Raw genomic sequence first — 16,994 nt, forward strand, 5'->3', positions numbered from 1 at the left:
AGAGAAAAAAAAAAAAAAAAAAAAAGACAAAATCTTCTCCATTTTAAAAGTAATTCACTCCTGCCTACCATCGTAACAAAAACCTACATGAAAATCAGGTTTGTTCATTGAACTATATTTTTTCAACAAAGTAATTTTAGACTAAATACTTAGCCTTCATTTATGAATTTTTCTTTAAGTAGTAGCTTATCATATCATAATTTCTCTGGTCCCCAAGCTTGTTCCAATAACACTGCAGAATCCTTAAATGTACTAGCAAAGTTTACTACTTGAAGGAAGCTTTCTAAATCCTATTTTTAAAAATAAAAGACTTTTTAGTAAGTAATAACTCAGTGAATATACTTTAAAGTTTGTATTTACTTGAAATGTGATATACTTATATTTGATATAATAAATAGCCTAACCTTACCTCAGTCTCTTTATTTGTAAAATAGGGACAACAGAACCCACCCTGCCAACTTCATGATTTTGTATAGAGAATAAAATAAATCATGCATATTTCAGTATTTTGGAGACTATAAAACATTTTACAAATTTAAGAAATTATCATCATGCAAAGGGGAACTTCTGCCAACTGGTGCGTAATACACGTTTTTGAAGCAATACTATTGGGTATATGGAAATATACCCAAATAAATAAAGGCAAAATGTTCCATGTTAAACTCTTCTACTCGATAATTTTTTAAAAAGTTTTAATGGTATTAATGGTTGGGGACTGCCATTATCTTTAACACTTTCAGATGATCTCAGCATGAAACTCCAGAATGTATGAATATAATGTATTTGTGAGGGAATAAATGCCAGGTGTTCTTTCTCCAAGCCTGTTGTTAACCTGTTATCATCTGGTTAAGACTCAGAATCATCAAGTTCACACCTAAACATTTCTAGCAAAGTTGTGTACTCTCATATTCTGCCTAAGTAAGAGACCACACACAGAGTAAATCTGGATGGAAAGGTTCCTAATTTCAATAAAGGGACATATAGAGAGAAGATAATAGAAATCATGAAACGTTTATGTTGCCTATTTCTCTATTAAGATACCTGTTGTACCTTACGAGACGGCTGGAACCAGCTTTATTTTCTCCATATTGTCCTTAATAACATCCCTTGTACTTTTCCTTTCCTAATTTCAAGGCTCAGACCCCCATGCTATCGCTCTCATTGTTGTCTTGAAGTAGGGGAGAACTCAGTTCCTGAGTTCATGACTACAACATCTTCTATGAAGGTCATAATTAATGAGTTCTCTGGGATGCCTCAACAGGTCAGTACCTCCTGATCATTCTGAACTTAGGCATCTTTGAATGAAGTTTAAAGGGAAATTCCTTACAGTTTGCAGTTTTGTTTCTTATATAGATTTTAGTTTTAATTGCCTATTTCACAAAATCTAACACTTCACTAATCCCTTGAAAAGGCAAGTTCAATCTCACTGTTAATTTTGACATCTGTGTGTAGGTACACAGATGGAAGAGAAGACTAAGAAAGAAGAAGAAGCTTAAACTCTAAAACCAAATTAATTTTTAAAACCAAATTAATTTTCTCAAACACAAACTTAAACTTTCGCTACTTCCTTACCTCTTCTTTTTCTCTCTCTTCCTGGCTCCCTTCCTTTCCCCACTTTTTTCCTTTTCTTTTTTTCTCTTATCTATCTATCCATCCAACAAATATTTATTAAGCATCAACTACATGCATCCATGCTAGGCTGAGACATAAAAACCAAGACAAAACCCTGATCTCATGGAACTCATATAAGTTGGGGGAGGGGAGAAACAAGATGATAAAGTAGATAGGCAGGATAGAATAATTAGGAAAACAGGGATGTTTTATACTGGGTGGTAAGGGAAAGTCTATTAAAGGAAGTAACATTTAAGAAAAGATTTAAGTGAAATGAAGAAATGAGCTATTAGAAAATTTGGGAAGTAGCGAGGCGCAGTCACTCACCACACACGCCTATAATTCCAGCATCTCAGAAGGCTAAGTCAGGAGGATTGCAGGTTCAAAGCGAGTCTCAGCAATTTAGTGAGGCCCTAAGCAACTTGACAAGACCCTGTTTCAATAAAGCAGGGGGAGGGGGATAATGTTCCAGAAAGAGTACAAAACAAATATAAAGGTCCTGAGGCTAGAATGAGCTAATGAGCTGGGCATGCTTGAGGACCAGAAGACCAGAGTGGCTCTAATGGAATAAAAAATGCATAGATGAAAAGAAATAAGAATGGACACAAAGCAAGGACCCACAGGACCTTATAGGTCATGGTAATTTTATTCTGTGGGTTATGGGAAGCCATTGGTGGATTCTCAATAGGGGCGTGACATAATTCGATTAATGATTTTAGAAGGTCAAGTGAATGAGACTTCAAGTTCCAAAAGACAATCTTGGAGAACTTTCTATCACAAATTTCAGTAATTCAGTCAGACTAGTCACATCCTAAATGATCAACAGTTCTAGGTGGCAGGTGGATATTATAGTAGCATAGATAAAGGACATTTTCACCATTCCATAAAGCTCTATTTGAACTTGGATAGATAGTGTGTAGAAAACAGAGGAGAAAAAAAAAAGCTTTCTATTTTCTGTCTAAGCATCTGGGTGGGCACTGCTACTTACTGAGAAATGGGGAAAATAGGGGCAAATAAGTTTGGAAGAAAAATTAAGAGATGAATTTTGCACAAGAAGAGATGTTGAGTAGTCAAAACTCAAGGAAAAGCTACAGCGGGCTGGAGATACAGCTCAGTTGGTAGAGTGTTTGCCTCAAAAGCATGAGGCCCTGGGTTCAATCCCCAGCAGTGCAAAAAAAAAAAAAAAAAAAAAAAAAAAAAAAGGAAAAGCTACAAATACAAAATTAGAACATATTACTATATAGACAGCATTTTAATATCACAGGATTATATTTATTTGCAAATGGTACAATCTCTTTGGAAAGTCTTCTGACAAAATAAAAACAATTATTAAAAGATAATGCCATTTGTGACTGGTTTCAGTAGAATGGTACCATTCTACACAATTAAGTCCATTTTTTTTTTTAGCAATCATATAAAAATATTCACGACTTGATTCCATTTATATGTTCAGGTACTCTACTCACCTATTCTATTCACAATCACACTAATAGTGCTCATGGTCTCTTGAACTAGCCACTTTCCTACTCCAATGCTTCTGCCCATTTGTCTCTTTTGAAATGTACCCCTCCCCTTTCTTTCTTTGGTCATCTTGTGAACTCTAGTTATCTTTCAATCGCTCAGACCAATTATCATCTTGGCTGCCCCCCCCTCACAACCCACAGGCATGCACCCCCATGTTTCTCTGTTCCCAACTCTAATGAGTGCTTGAAAAAGTAGAGGTAACAGAAGTGTAAATAATGTTCTCATTAATGCTACTATAGTATTTCAGACTATCTCTAGTATAGCCATAATTACACTGTAAAATAAATTCTGCATATGTATCTACCATATTGGTTAGATTATGAGGGTGTTAAAAACAAAGGCTCTGTTTTAGTCATCTTTTCCCCTTAGTTCATAGCACAGCTTCTTGCACAGAGTAATGGCTACATAAAAACTGAATGCATAAAATGGCACATGAAGACAGTATGTCACAGAAGTCTTTTAAGATGTATTAAGTACTTAGTGTAAACTGCCTTATAACCCCTGTCTTCTTCTGGGAAAAAAAAAATGAAAGTCACTTTCATGGAACAGTTCTTTCTTAGAAGAAGAAAAATGATGTAACAATTTTTTCTGCTTCACCCATTTTTGAACAAGTTTATTTCTCAAGTAAAATCAATTAACATTATTATTAATAAATATCTATTAGAAATACATTGCCCTTTATCTTGGCAAATTTTAAGGCAAGTGATTTCATTTTAGTAAGATAATTTATTTTTGTATTATGTTCAAACCAGTGTAAAGAGTAGCAATGAGCATTGCTAAACTGCTATAGAATCCCATACAACTGTTGTCTCTAATCTAGTACCAAATAAGGTTAACTCTTGAGAAGGTTTCACCTCACACCTTTTAAAACATAAGAATGCACATACATGAAAGTATTTCTTATAATGAAAATACTCAAGTTACTAATGATGTCTTAAAAATAGAGATTTTATTCACGGTACTCAAAGAAAATTGTTTTGAACTATATAATATGTACACTCAATCATTAAAAAAAGAATTTGGCAAACCATACATTCACTTTGACTTCTTTCTGAGATTTTAAGACTTGGGGTAAGAATACTTGGATGCTTCCTTGAGTAAATAAAAGCTTGACTTCAGATGAGGACAAAAATTATTTTTCTATTAAGAATATCTTTTAGGAATTTTCATGAATCTTTCTGTTGTTAGTTTATAACATTATTTATTAACAATGTTTATTAACATTAACTTTATGGTTGTTATTCATGAAAATGATAAATTATGTCTGAGTTTATATTTTCAAAATTAAGAAAATATACTTGTAATATCTTTGGTTATATATATTCTGAAGCCTAACAATAATATAACTAATATTACTAATATAGAACTGGTAATGCTTTGGCTATGGTATATTAATTTGAATTAAGTAAATATTTGAAATTTTTTTCTTTCCTGAAAAATTAGACATGCTCTATTGGAAACACATTTTCAGGGGAGGGGGAAAATAAGTAAAATAATTTTTATATAAGGTACATTTTGTTTTAGTCAATTTTGTTACTATTATTATTTTCCCACATTTTTAATGGTGCATTATAGTTGTATATAATGGTAGAATTTGTTGTTACATATTCATACACGCACACAATGTAACAACATAATTTGGTCAATATCACTTCCAGCACTTCCCTCTCGCTCCCCTCATCCCATTCCTGGTCCCTTTCCTCTATTCTATAAATCTCTCTTTGATTTTCATGAAACCCACACCCCCACACACCCCTTTCTTTTCCTTTTTCCTCTAATTTCCACATGAGAGAAAATATATGACCCTTGAATTTCTGAGTTTGGATTATTTCACTTAACATGATGGTCTTAAATTTCATCTATTTCCTGCAAAAGACAATTTCATTCTTCTTTGTGGCTGAATAAAACTGCATTGTGTGTGTGTGGGTGTGTGTGTGTGTATCACATTTTCTTTCTTTCTGTTTTTTGGGGTAGTACCAGGGATTGAACCCAGAGGTGCTTAGTCACTGAGCCATATCCCCAACCCTTTTAATTAGTTAATTAATTTATTTTATTTTGAGTCAGGGTCTAGCTAAGTTGCTTAGGGCCTCCCTAAGTTGCTGAGGCTAGCTTTGAACTTGTGATCCTCCTGCCTCAGCCTCTGGAGTCCCTGGGATTACAGAAGTGAGCCACACCTGGCTTAATGTTTGTATATAGATGACTGCAGTTCTTTTCTGACTGCTATGAGATGAAATCTCAGTTTCGTTTTGATTGGCATTTCCTTAATTGCTAATGATTTGAACATTTTTTTTTCATATATTTGAGATGTCTGTTTAGTTCATTTACCCGCTTATTGGGTTATTTGTTTTTTGAGTTCTTTATATGTCCTAGATATTAATCCTCTGTTAGAAGAGTAGCTAGCAAAGATTTTCTCCCATTCTTTAGGCTTTTTCTTGATGTTCATAATTGTTTCCCCTGTTGTGCAGAAACTTTTTAATTTGGTGTTATTCTATTCATTAATTTTTGGCATTATTTCCTAAGCTTTGGGAGTTCTACTGAGAAAGTTGTTGCCTGTGCCTATGTGCTGGAGTATTGATCCTACTTCTTTTAGGAGTTGAGTAGTCTCTGGTCTAATTCCTAGGTCTTTTGATACATTTGGAGTTGATTTTTATGTAGGATGAGAGATAAGGAACAAGTCTCAGTCTTCTACATATGGATAACCAATTTTCCAAGCATCATTTGTTTAAAAGGCTATCTTTTTTCCAATGTATGTTTTTTGACACCTTTGTCAGAGTATCAGAGAATTGTATATGTGTGAGTTTATCTCTGTGTCTTCTGTTCTGTACCACTGGGTCTGCAAGTCTGTTTTTTTTTTTTTTTTTTTTTTTTTTGCGGTGCTGGGGATTTGAACCCAGGGCCTTATGCTTGCAGGGCAAGCACTCTACCAACTGAGCTATATCCCCAGCCCCTGCAAGTCTGTTTTTATGCTAGTACTATGTAGTTTTTGTTACTATACCTCTGTAATATAATTTGAAGTCAGGTATTATGATGCCTCCAGAATTGCTTAATTGACTTAGAATTGCTTTGGTTATTCTGGGTCTTTTATTCTTCCACCTGAATTTTAGGACTGTTTTTTCCTAGTTCTGTGAAGAATGTCATTGGTATTTCAGTGGGGATTACACTGAATCTGTATATTTGCTTTTAGTCACATGGCCATTATAACAATATTAATTTTGCCTATCCATGAACATAGAGGTTTTTCCCTTCCATTTCTTTCTTCAGTGTTCTATAGTTCTGGTTGTAGAGGTCTTTCACCTATTTGGTTAGATTTAATTCTAGGTATTTTCTTTTCTTTTCTTCTTTGAACCTGTTGTGAATGGGATTATTTTCCTTCCTTCTTTCTCAGAAGATTCATTGTTGGTATACAGAAAGGCTATGATAACTGTATGTTGATTTTGTAACCTGCCACTTTGCTGAAGTTGTTTATTAGCTCTAGCAGTCTTTTAGTGGAGTTTTTAGATCGTCTAAGTATAAAATTATTTCATTTGCAAACAGTGATAATTTGACTTATTCTTATCCTATTTTTATCCCCTTTTATCTCCTTCTCTTGCCTAATTGCTCTGGTTAAAGTTTTTAGCACTACATTTCCATGTTTTTACATATTATATATTGCTGTATTTCATGTACTATGTTAAATAGGAATGATGAGGGGGACATCCTGTCTTGTTCCAGATTATAAAGGAAAGGTTTTCAAGTTTTCTCCATTTACTATGAGGTTGGCTTTGGGTTTTTGTGTATAGCCTTTTGATTTTTATTATTATTTCTGGTGCTGAGGATCAAACCCATGGTTTGTGCATGTTGAGCATGTTTTCTATCATTGTATACTTCCAGTTCCAAGTCCATTCTAAACTAAGAACACTATGGGTTGAAGTGAGTATAATGTTTGTCTATGTAAATTATAAGTATTAACAAAATTTAAAGGAATACATAATAAGAGAACAATATGTAATAGAACAAATGTTTTTGTATTATGCAAAAATCATGCACATTACATATATATTTAATTCTTAAAATTAAGACAAAAGAGGACCTCTACTTAATAATTAAAGTTGTGAATACATTAAACAATGAACTGTTTTTCAACTAAAAATATGTTACTTATATTAATTAATTATGTGAGTTTTTTTCCTTTTGGCTTCCTTGTTAAGTTTTACTAAAAGAACTTTTAAATGCAAATGTTCCTAGCCAAATTCATATGAAGTAGAATGAAGTTGGGCCCCTATCTTACACGGGCACAAAACTCAATTCAAAGTGGATCAAGGACCTAGGCATGAGACCAGAGATCCTGCTCCTACTAGAAGAAAAAGTTGGTTCAGCTCTGGAACCAAATTCCTCAACAACATTCCTAAAGTGCAAGAAGTAAAACGAAGAATCAATAAATGGGATGGTATCAAACTAAAAAGCTTCTTCGCACCAAAGTAAACAATGGAGAATGTGAAGAAAGCCTACAGAATGGGAGAAAATCTTTGCCACCTGCATCTCAGAGCATTAATCTCTATAATAAATTCATAAACTTAAAAAATACAAAAAACACTAAATAGGCAAAGGAACTGAACAGGCACTTCACAGAAGAAATATGAATGGTCAAAACTACACTGAGATTCCATCTCACTCTAGTCAGAATGGCAATTATCAAGAATACAAGTAACAAAAAATGTTGGTGAGGATGTGGAGGAAAAGGTTCACTCATATACTGCTGGTGGGACTACAGATTAGTGCAACCATTATGGAAAGCAGTATGAAGATTCTTTAGAAAACTTGGAATGGAACCAGCATTTAACCCAGTTATCCCACTCCTTGGACTTTTAAATCAGTATACTACTGTGATGCAGCCACATCAATGTTGATAGCATCTCAATTCACAGTAGCTAGGCTATGGAATCAACAGGTACCCTTCGAGAGATAAATGGATATAGCAAATGTGGTATATATACACAATGGAATATTACTCAGCCATAAAGAAGAATGAAATTATGGCATTTGCAGGTAAATGGATGGAACTGGAGACTATCATGCTAAATGAAATAAGTCAATCCCCAAAAACCAAAGGTCAAATGTTCTTTGTGATATGCAATGCTAATACACAAGAGGAAGTGTCAAGGGAAGAATAGAAGTTCATTGGATTAGACAAAGGGGAATGAAGGGAAGGAAGGAGAGACAGGAATAGGAAAGAGTAGAATGAATCAAGACATTTTTTCTATGTTCATATTATATGAATACATGACCAATAAACTCCACCTTATATACAACCACAAGAATGGGACCCTCATTAGAATGAGTTATACTCCATGTATGTATAATATGTGAAAATACACTCAACTGTCATGTATATCTTAAAAAAAAAAAAAAAAAAAAGTTCCTAGCCAAAAGGAAAAGCAGGGGGTAGGGGGGAAGCCAAGTATGTTACAACCTAAGTTTTCTACAATGAAAAAGAGTTAAAGAAATAAACACTGATTAGTTTTAACTGCAATAGCAACTGGTAGTGGGAAAATAGCTTTAATATTTTTATTCAACTTATCTTATTACAATATTAATCTCTTTTTTTTTAAATTTTGGAGTTATAGATGGGCAGAATGTCTTTATTTTATTTGTTTATTTTTATGCAATGCTAAGGATCAAACCCAGTGCCTCACACATGCTAGGCAAGTACTCCGCCACTGAGCTACAGTCCCAGCCCCTACACTACTTACTAATCTCTTAAAAATTTGGAAATTGCACTGGGGTTGTAGCTCAGTGGTAGAGTGCTTGCTATCATGTGTGGGGCACTGGGTTCGATTCTCAGCACCACATACAAATTTAAAAAAAAATGAAGGTTCATTGACAACTAAAAAAATAAACAAAAAACTTCCTTAAAAAAACAAATTTGGAAATCATCATGTAGTACAGATAAACAATTCTCTCACTTTCTCTTCTTTTTTGTGGTACTTGGGATTGAATCCAGGGTGATCTACTATTGAACTACATCTCCAGTCCTTTTAATTTTTTATTTTGAGACAGGATATTGCTATGTTATGAAGGCTGTCCTCCAACTGCAATCCTCCTGCCTCTGCCTCCACAGTAGCTGGGATTATGGTCTGCATCACCTAGCCTGGCTTAGATAAACAATTATCTCTTGAAGTCATGAAGCATTTTGGGTATGAGAATGATCCCAAATTGTGGAATTCAGTACTAGAACATATGTATATTTAACTGTAACACTATAAACTATTTATTGAAGTTAAATACTTTTAAAATTTATATTACTAAAGATTTATTAATTTATTCACAAAATTACTTGACTTTCTTTTCAATAAGATCAGTATTAGAGAAGTTTATCTAGCTTTAAAACTCTTCTTTATACAGAGCTATGGTGAATCCTGATTACGGGGAAAACAATTCCTGGTTGATAAATCTAATAGATGTAATGAAATGATCTAGCTACAAGCATTTGCAAACAAAACGCTCACACACCCTCAATGATAATAGCATTAGTGAAGCCAATATATAGTGTATATATTAATCCTTAGATGACAATTCTTAATCCAGGTATTAAAGAGTTTACGTGTTCTACAGTAGTTTGGTCCTCTGTATATAAATAAGCTAGTTAAATAATACCTATTACCAATTAAAATATGGTCTAACCTCCTGCTTAAATTCTATGAATATAGATAATAAGAGGCATATTAAGGTATTTTATAATCTCCAGTTGCTTCATTAACTCAACTCTATTGTGATTGTTTTTGAGGCTCTTCTCCTAGTTCAAACATGTCAGACTTGCTCTTCAAGCCTTTCAAGCCATGACTTATATTGAAAAACAGTGCCAAGCAAGAAGTTCAGGTTAAGTCTTCACAGAAATGATTATAAAAATACAAGTTGATTATAAATAGCTTCCTCATCAACACATCAAGTAGTAAAATAAAAAATTTCATTGAATATATAGTTTATGTGTTAAAAATTTATTCTTGATTCATAGGTCACTTGAAATACAAAGTTTTCAAATTTACAGGTTTTTTTCTAGTTATAGTTTTCTACTAATTTCTAGATTAACTGCTCTATTTGTGAAAAATGTAATTTCAACCCTCTAAAATTTTTTGAAAATTTGCTTTAGGGCCTAGGTTATGGTCATTTTTGGAAAAAAAGAAATTTGCATTGGTGTAATGCAATATTTCAGGAGGCCAAAATTAATTGAATATTTAAATCTTAATAATTTTTGGAGCTATGTTATATTCAAGTTATATTCCTGGCAAAAGTAGTAATGATCATTGAATGATCAGCTTGATACCCAGAAATGCAGTCAGCTTTAAAACTATTATATTTGATATTAATATGGTTATACTGATTTTCTTTTAGTTTGTGTTTTCATGGTAAATCTTTCTTCAGTCTTTTTCAACCTTTCATGTACCTTTGTTTTAGATGTGTACGGTTAGAATTTTTTAAAAATCCAGATTAGTAAACTTTTGTCTTTTAATCATAACATTTATTCCATTTAGAATTAATTAATTAATTGTAATTTTAGTTTAAATCTACTTTATTATTCATGTTTTCTGTTTGTTTTAGCTCCTTTGTGTTTATTTTTCTTCTTTTGGGCCATTTATTGCATTATTTTTACAAACGTCTACGTTTCCTCTTCTAGTTTGCAAGTTACATGATAGATTTCTATTCTTTTAGTGGTTGCTCTGAAAATTACAACATACTTAACTAATCAAAGAGATATTCAAAGAATAGTCAACATCTTTATCCTATTTTTCAATAGCACAAGATGTTAAAATACATTATTGTAATAATTCCCCCTCCCAGCTTTATTTCATTGTTATCATAGATTTTAATCTTTTATTTCTTCCCATCAGATATTAATATTGTTTTATATTGTCAATGTTTGCTTAGATTTATTCACATATGTGCCACCGTGTGAAATTTCTTGAATTTCTGATCTTCCACTGAATATTTTCCTTCTGCTTAAATTATATGTTTTGTAATTTCCTTCAGCAAGGATCTGCTGTGACAAACTTAGTTGTCTGAATTAATTTTCTCCTCATTCTTGAAAGATATTTTCACTGGACCTATAATTTTAGGCTGGCAGTGACTTTCTTTCACCATGTGGAAAATATTGAACAGTATTCTGGCTTCCATTACTAGAAAAATCAGTAATATTCCTCCAAAGGTTTTTAGCCTTTTTCCTTAAATATTTTATTGATCATTTGGTCTTCTTCAGTTTAACATGAGGTTTCTGGATCTGAACTTCTTTTAGCCTGATTGGGATTTGCTAGGATTTTTTTAATCAGAAAACTATCTCTTTCATCAGTTTGGAAAAGTTCTTTATCTCTTCAAATGTCTTTGTTTTACTCCCTTTCTCCTTTAGTTTTTTGTGACATTTTACACTATCCTTCAGGTCTTTTTATTTTATTTTATTTTTTTTTACTTTTAAATCACAATCTTTAATTTTCTGTTTGGTTTATCAATTGGAAATATATTTGGCTATAGAGAAAATCCACGAAATAGTGCCTTAAATGAATAAGGGGTTTGTTCATTTGATGGATGGATAGATGAAAGATAGGTAGATACATATAGTGATTTAAATGAACAAAGGACTTATTTGATGGATAAAGATAGAAAATGTTTTATGTGATATACATGTGTATATATGAATACACAGACATGTATTTTTCAACCTTACTAGAGATCTGTTTAATTAGTCTTTTTTTTTGGGGGGGGGGGATACCATCCCCAGTCCTATTTTGTCTTTTATTTAGAGATAGGGTCTTCACTGAATTGTTTAGCATCTCACCGCTGCCAAGGCTGGCTTTGAACTCCTGATCTTCCTGCCTCAGCCACCCGAGAGGCTGGGATTATAGGTGTGTACCACTGCACCTGGCCTTGGTTTGACCTTTTTCAATCTTACAAACTATAAATTACTATTGTTTTTTGCCCTTGATTTTTGTTATATTTACTTATGTTTGCCATTCTATATTCTCACCAATTTTAATTTTTTCTCATATCTTCCCCCAGAATAATTTTTTTCATCCTGCGATACATCTTCCAGAAGAACCTTCAGTTAAATTCTAATGGTAGAAATTTAGTTTTTGTTGATCTAAAAACTATTGGGTTTTCATCCTTGAAAGATTATTTTGCGAAGTATACAATTCTAAGTGGGTATTTTCTCTTATTACAGTAACACTTTTATTTCAAGCTATCATTATCAGAAATTCCATTATTGCTGTTGAAAAGTCAGATGTTAGAATCATTGTCATTACATTGTTGATTATCTGATTTTCCTCTTCACCTGCTTTTAAAATCTCTTGTTCTTTGGGTGTTCTGTGGTTTCACCAGAACGGACCTAGGTCTCCCTTTTCCTTACTCTGTTTAGGATTCCTGGTCTTTCTGAGGGCTCTTACCTTTCATCAATTCTGGAATTTCTTGGTCATTATTATTTGACAACTACTTTGCCCCACTTTACTGCAACATCTCACATGACTGCTAAACGTATGCTGGACCTTCTTACTCTTTCACTTTCTTGTCTCTGAGATGTCTTTTGGATTATTTTCTTCAAATCTATACTCCAGTTCACTAATCTCTCTTTAGCTATACCTCATTTGGTATTTAACCATTCTAATGAGATGTACAGTTAAATTATTATAATAGGCATGTCTATACCTCTTTTAAAGTAGTTCATTTTCACATCTGCTTGGTAATTTTCAAGAGTATCTTGATCCTCATTTGTGATTCTAGTTCTTTGTTTTTTAAAACATGCTTTTTCAACATTCTGGTTCTAAAACATCCATGGCAGTTGTGGATTTGCTTCTGCTGCTTGTCTTCTCTTCTTATTTCCTAATGGGTTTTGTGGTGAAGTACCACACACACTACCTACTCAGCTCAATTTTAAATACAAATGTTCAGCTCATAGGGTTTGGGACCATGCAAACTGCCCATATGAAAGCTGGACTTTGGCTATGAATCCTCTTGAGAAATGTTGTTTCCCTCCATCCAGACCCAAAGCAAAGACAGACGACCATCCTTGCTCTCTGCATGGCATATTTTAAAAAAAATTTTGTTGTTGTTGTTGTAGATGGACACAGTATCTTTATATTTTTTATGTGGTGCTGAGGATAGAACCCAGTGCCTCACATGTTCAAGGCAAGTGCTCTACCACTGGGCTACAGCCCCACTGCACGGCATATTTTTATACCCTAGTTTACCTTTTCTCTAAGGTATGTAGCTTCTTGGGTCCCAACATGATGCTACAATTTGGTTCTTACCCTGCCTGGACTCAGGTAAACACCTTGCAGTTGGTAGCAGCACTAGTGTTTACCTATCTTCAGAAATGATTTTCAAAATATTTATCAGATAGCATATACAAAAACCAACCAGAACAGATGCAGACAGTATGCATGCATAACTTCTGAACATTGACTCTAACATTGATTCCTAGGTTACTGCTTTTTTCCTGATGTTCTTGATGATTTTCCTGATTTTCTTGCAAGTTTATCTTCTCTTAACTTTAAATACTTTGTTGCAGTAATATTTGGAGACAGAGTTCACAAGATTTCTGGAAATAAGTCTAAGTAAGTTTATTTGGCTCATGAAACAAAGCATTTGATAGTGAGCAGTCTACAGCTGGGATTGTAGCTTAATGTCATTTGAATGCTAGTCTCTCTCGATCTTCTTGCTTTGCCAGCTTTAGTATTTGCTTGTCACTTCATAGACACATAATGGTGGCTGAACTTCTAAATTTCAGGTCTGCTTAGAGGCAGAAAGAAAATCAGCAAAGCACTTAGAAAAGCACACTCAATTAGAAGTCCTAGTGAACTCTGTAAACAGTCCTTTTCCAGAATTCCCATTCAATGACTTCTACTCACTTATTATTGGCAAGAAGTTGGTCACATGACCATGCCTAGCTTAATTACTGGCTGAGAGAAAGATTAACAGGATGGTGTGAGTCATCCACTGCAGCTGAGTTGAAGGTCTACCTCCCTTGAAACCAAGGGATTTCTCCTCCTAACTGAATTTTTTTTTGGGGGGGGGGCAAGAGTAAGGGAAGTTCCCTATCTTGGAGGCACTGGTAGTGGGAGTGGGCTTCAGTTACGTATAAAAGGGGTTGGAACATACACACTTGAACCAGAATCTTTTTAAAAAGTCATTCTGCACCCATCCCTATTTCTGTGCTTCAATATCTTTTTTTTCCTTTGGCTGTTTTCTAGAATTCCCGTGTAGACTTCGGAAAGTCGCAGCCTCCTCGTTGAACACCCTTCAGTTCTAGAGTCTAAGAAGCAGCAAGACAGGCATACACCTGGGAAACTGGGCATTGCGCCAGCCCGCACTGCACACGCGCGGGCACCTCGTCGTCCGCTCCTGACGCCCCCTCCTTCAGGTCTTTTTAAAAAAATTTTTATAACAGTGATTTTTTTCCAAGGTAGAACAAATATAATGAAGCCCCCACGCAGCTTTCCCAATCTTGTTATGTCATTCTCTCTAAATAGTCCTCCTACTTTCCATTTTTTGTCTAGAGTATTTTACAGCAAACACCAGAATCCCATCACTTCAAAAATAAATAATTCAGTACATATTTCTAAAAGATGAGTACATTTAAAATTTATCACTTCTCTATCACTTTTCATTTTCTCCAAGCTATTATATCTGTTGAATGAATATGGTAATTTTCCTGGAGGATTTCCCACATTCTGTTTTAGCTGATCGCCGCTTTTAGCTATTATTTAACATACTCCTCTGTACCCCAACACCTCTTGTAAACTGGTAGTTATTATAACCAGTGGCTTGACTAGATACCAGTTTAATTCGCTGGCAAGAATACTTTCAGGTAGTTCTTGGTACTTCCTATTGGAATACACCAAGAGGCACAAAAGACTGCTTGTCCAACTCTTACTGATATTTAGATTGATCAGTATTGATACCTATATCCATTTCATAAAACCTCTCTCCTAATGGTTTTAGCAGCTGTGCTAATTATTTTTAGAACCATCATTTCACTGGGGAACATGAAGTGGTGAGTTTTCTAATGAAATAATTCCTTCTGTATTTCACAGCCAGAATTCTTACGTGGGGAAGAACTTTTCCTCATCAATTATTTAATTATCTTGGAATGTAGCTTATAAAGGAAGGTCAAGATAAATACTTGATTTGTTTATTCTTTCTTTATCAACATATAGAATAATGAGTTGGTGCTCTAGTAACCTCCCAAGGCATCTTTTTTTGACAACATCATTATGAATTCATAAATTTTTACATATTTGGTATATTTCAATAGATATTTTCAGATATTTGTTCTTTTGTATTCCATAAACACTATCTCCAGCATTTGTTGTTACAAAAGCACAGATGTTAAAAGCCTTTTCTTTACAATAATTTTTGATATTCAAAAGTACTATAAGGACATGCACATGTTGGAGTCTCATTTCGTTCATCTAGCCTGGTAATTGTTAGACCTTTTAATCTAAAGACTCAAGTGTTTTTCCCAGTTCATATAAACTCTATTCTGTTTCTCTGATAAATAATTTTTTCCTCCATCTGTTTTCATCTCTATAACCCCTATTATTAATATAGTGAATTTCCTGACTCTACCTTTTTGTTTTTCATCCTACAATTTTAATCTCTTCGTATTTTCACCTTGAATTCTAAAGATAATTTTATGTTGAGGTTCTGCAATATACCATCTTGTTTACAATCGCAAAAACATTTTTACATCAAATAACTCTTCTCGATTCTCAAATCATTACTGTTTACTATTAAATAAAAGAAATCCAACCTTCAGAAAAGCTACAAGTACAATACAATAAAAACCCTATTGTTCTTTATCTGGGTTCACCCATGATTAACATTTTCAGATCATTATTTTTGGTGTCAATGCCTCCTGTTTCACTTATTAACAGAATGGTTGGTCAAGTCACCATAAGAAAATTACATCTTCATTTTGTTTTGTTTACATTTTATTTTGTTTCTGTGCTAAGTTCCGTTTTAAACAAGATCATTTGTTCTGATAGCAAAGATTGGTCCCCCTTTTTCAACCAATTATTTTGTAAAATCAAAAAAGGAGCTCATTTTAAGATAAAAGTGAAGATCTCCTTAAGAATGCAGCACCTAATGCCAAAATTTATAGACAATAACTCTGGTGTGTGCAAGTACTGAATTTGTACTTGTATGACCCGAAAAGTTAGGGGCTTGTTAAATTTTATGCTCTATTGCCTCTTTTGCCTCAACCCTGTCCAAGACCTACTGTGCACTGTGATGTAGGTCTTTTCATTTTTGTTTTGTTTGCTTCTTATTCTTATAGGGTGAGGTTTATTAGTAATGGGAGTTTAGAAGTGTTATGACATTGTTTGTGTACATCTACTCAAATGCTCCAGATACATTTCTTTTTCTCATGAAGAATGGGTTAAATATTGCAACTTCCACACTTAACATCAATAATGTACCTTAAAATGGTCTGCCAATATGCAACAGTAGCACCCAATTTGCCATTTTTTGTTTAGTCTTCATAAAGCATTTAGCAAATGAGGCAAATTTGTGAGTTATTCTTTATCATCAAAGTATACAACTTATTCAGGTTCTTTTCCTAAGTAAGGGCTTTTTGATCTCCATAAGGAAAAAAATTAGTATTCAATCCTCAGTTATAAAACTGACAGACTCCTTAATTATTTTAGAATATGTTGCTATCAAAGAACTACCTTTCAAAATCACACTTAATTTATTCTACAAATCTGTTTTTAAAAGTTAATATTCCAATCAGGGTTTTAAATTTTTTTCCACATTTTATTCTTTTTCACTAAACAGTGAGAAAAATCAAGAGGCAAACTCTTAGAGGGGTTCTTGATGCTGGGTGGTTGCTTGTT

The 16,994-nt window shown here is 33.6% G+C and overlaps 1 protein-coding gene across 1 annotated transcript in view; it reads right to left on the reverse strand.

Annotated features, from left to right (window-relative positions):
* The window catches only part of Ehbp1 (EH domain binding protein 1), a 310,593-nt gene that overhangs the window by 140,183 nt on the left and 153,416 nt on the right, over positions 1–16,994 (reverse strand).

This window comes from Sciurus carolinensis, chromosome 13 (assembly GCF_902686445.1).
Source record: "Sciurus carolinensis chromosome 13, mSciCar1.2, whole genome shotgun sequence".
NCBI lineage: Eukaryota > Metazoa > Chordata > Mammalia > Rodentia > Sciuridae > Sciurus > Sciurus carolinensis.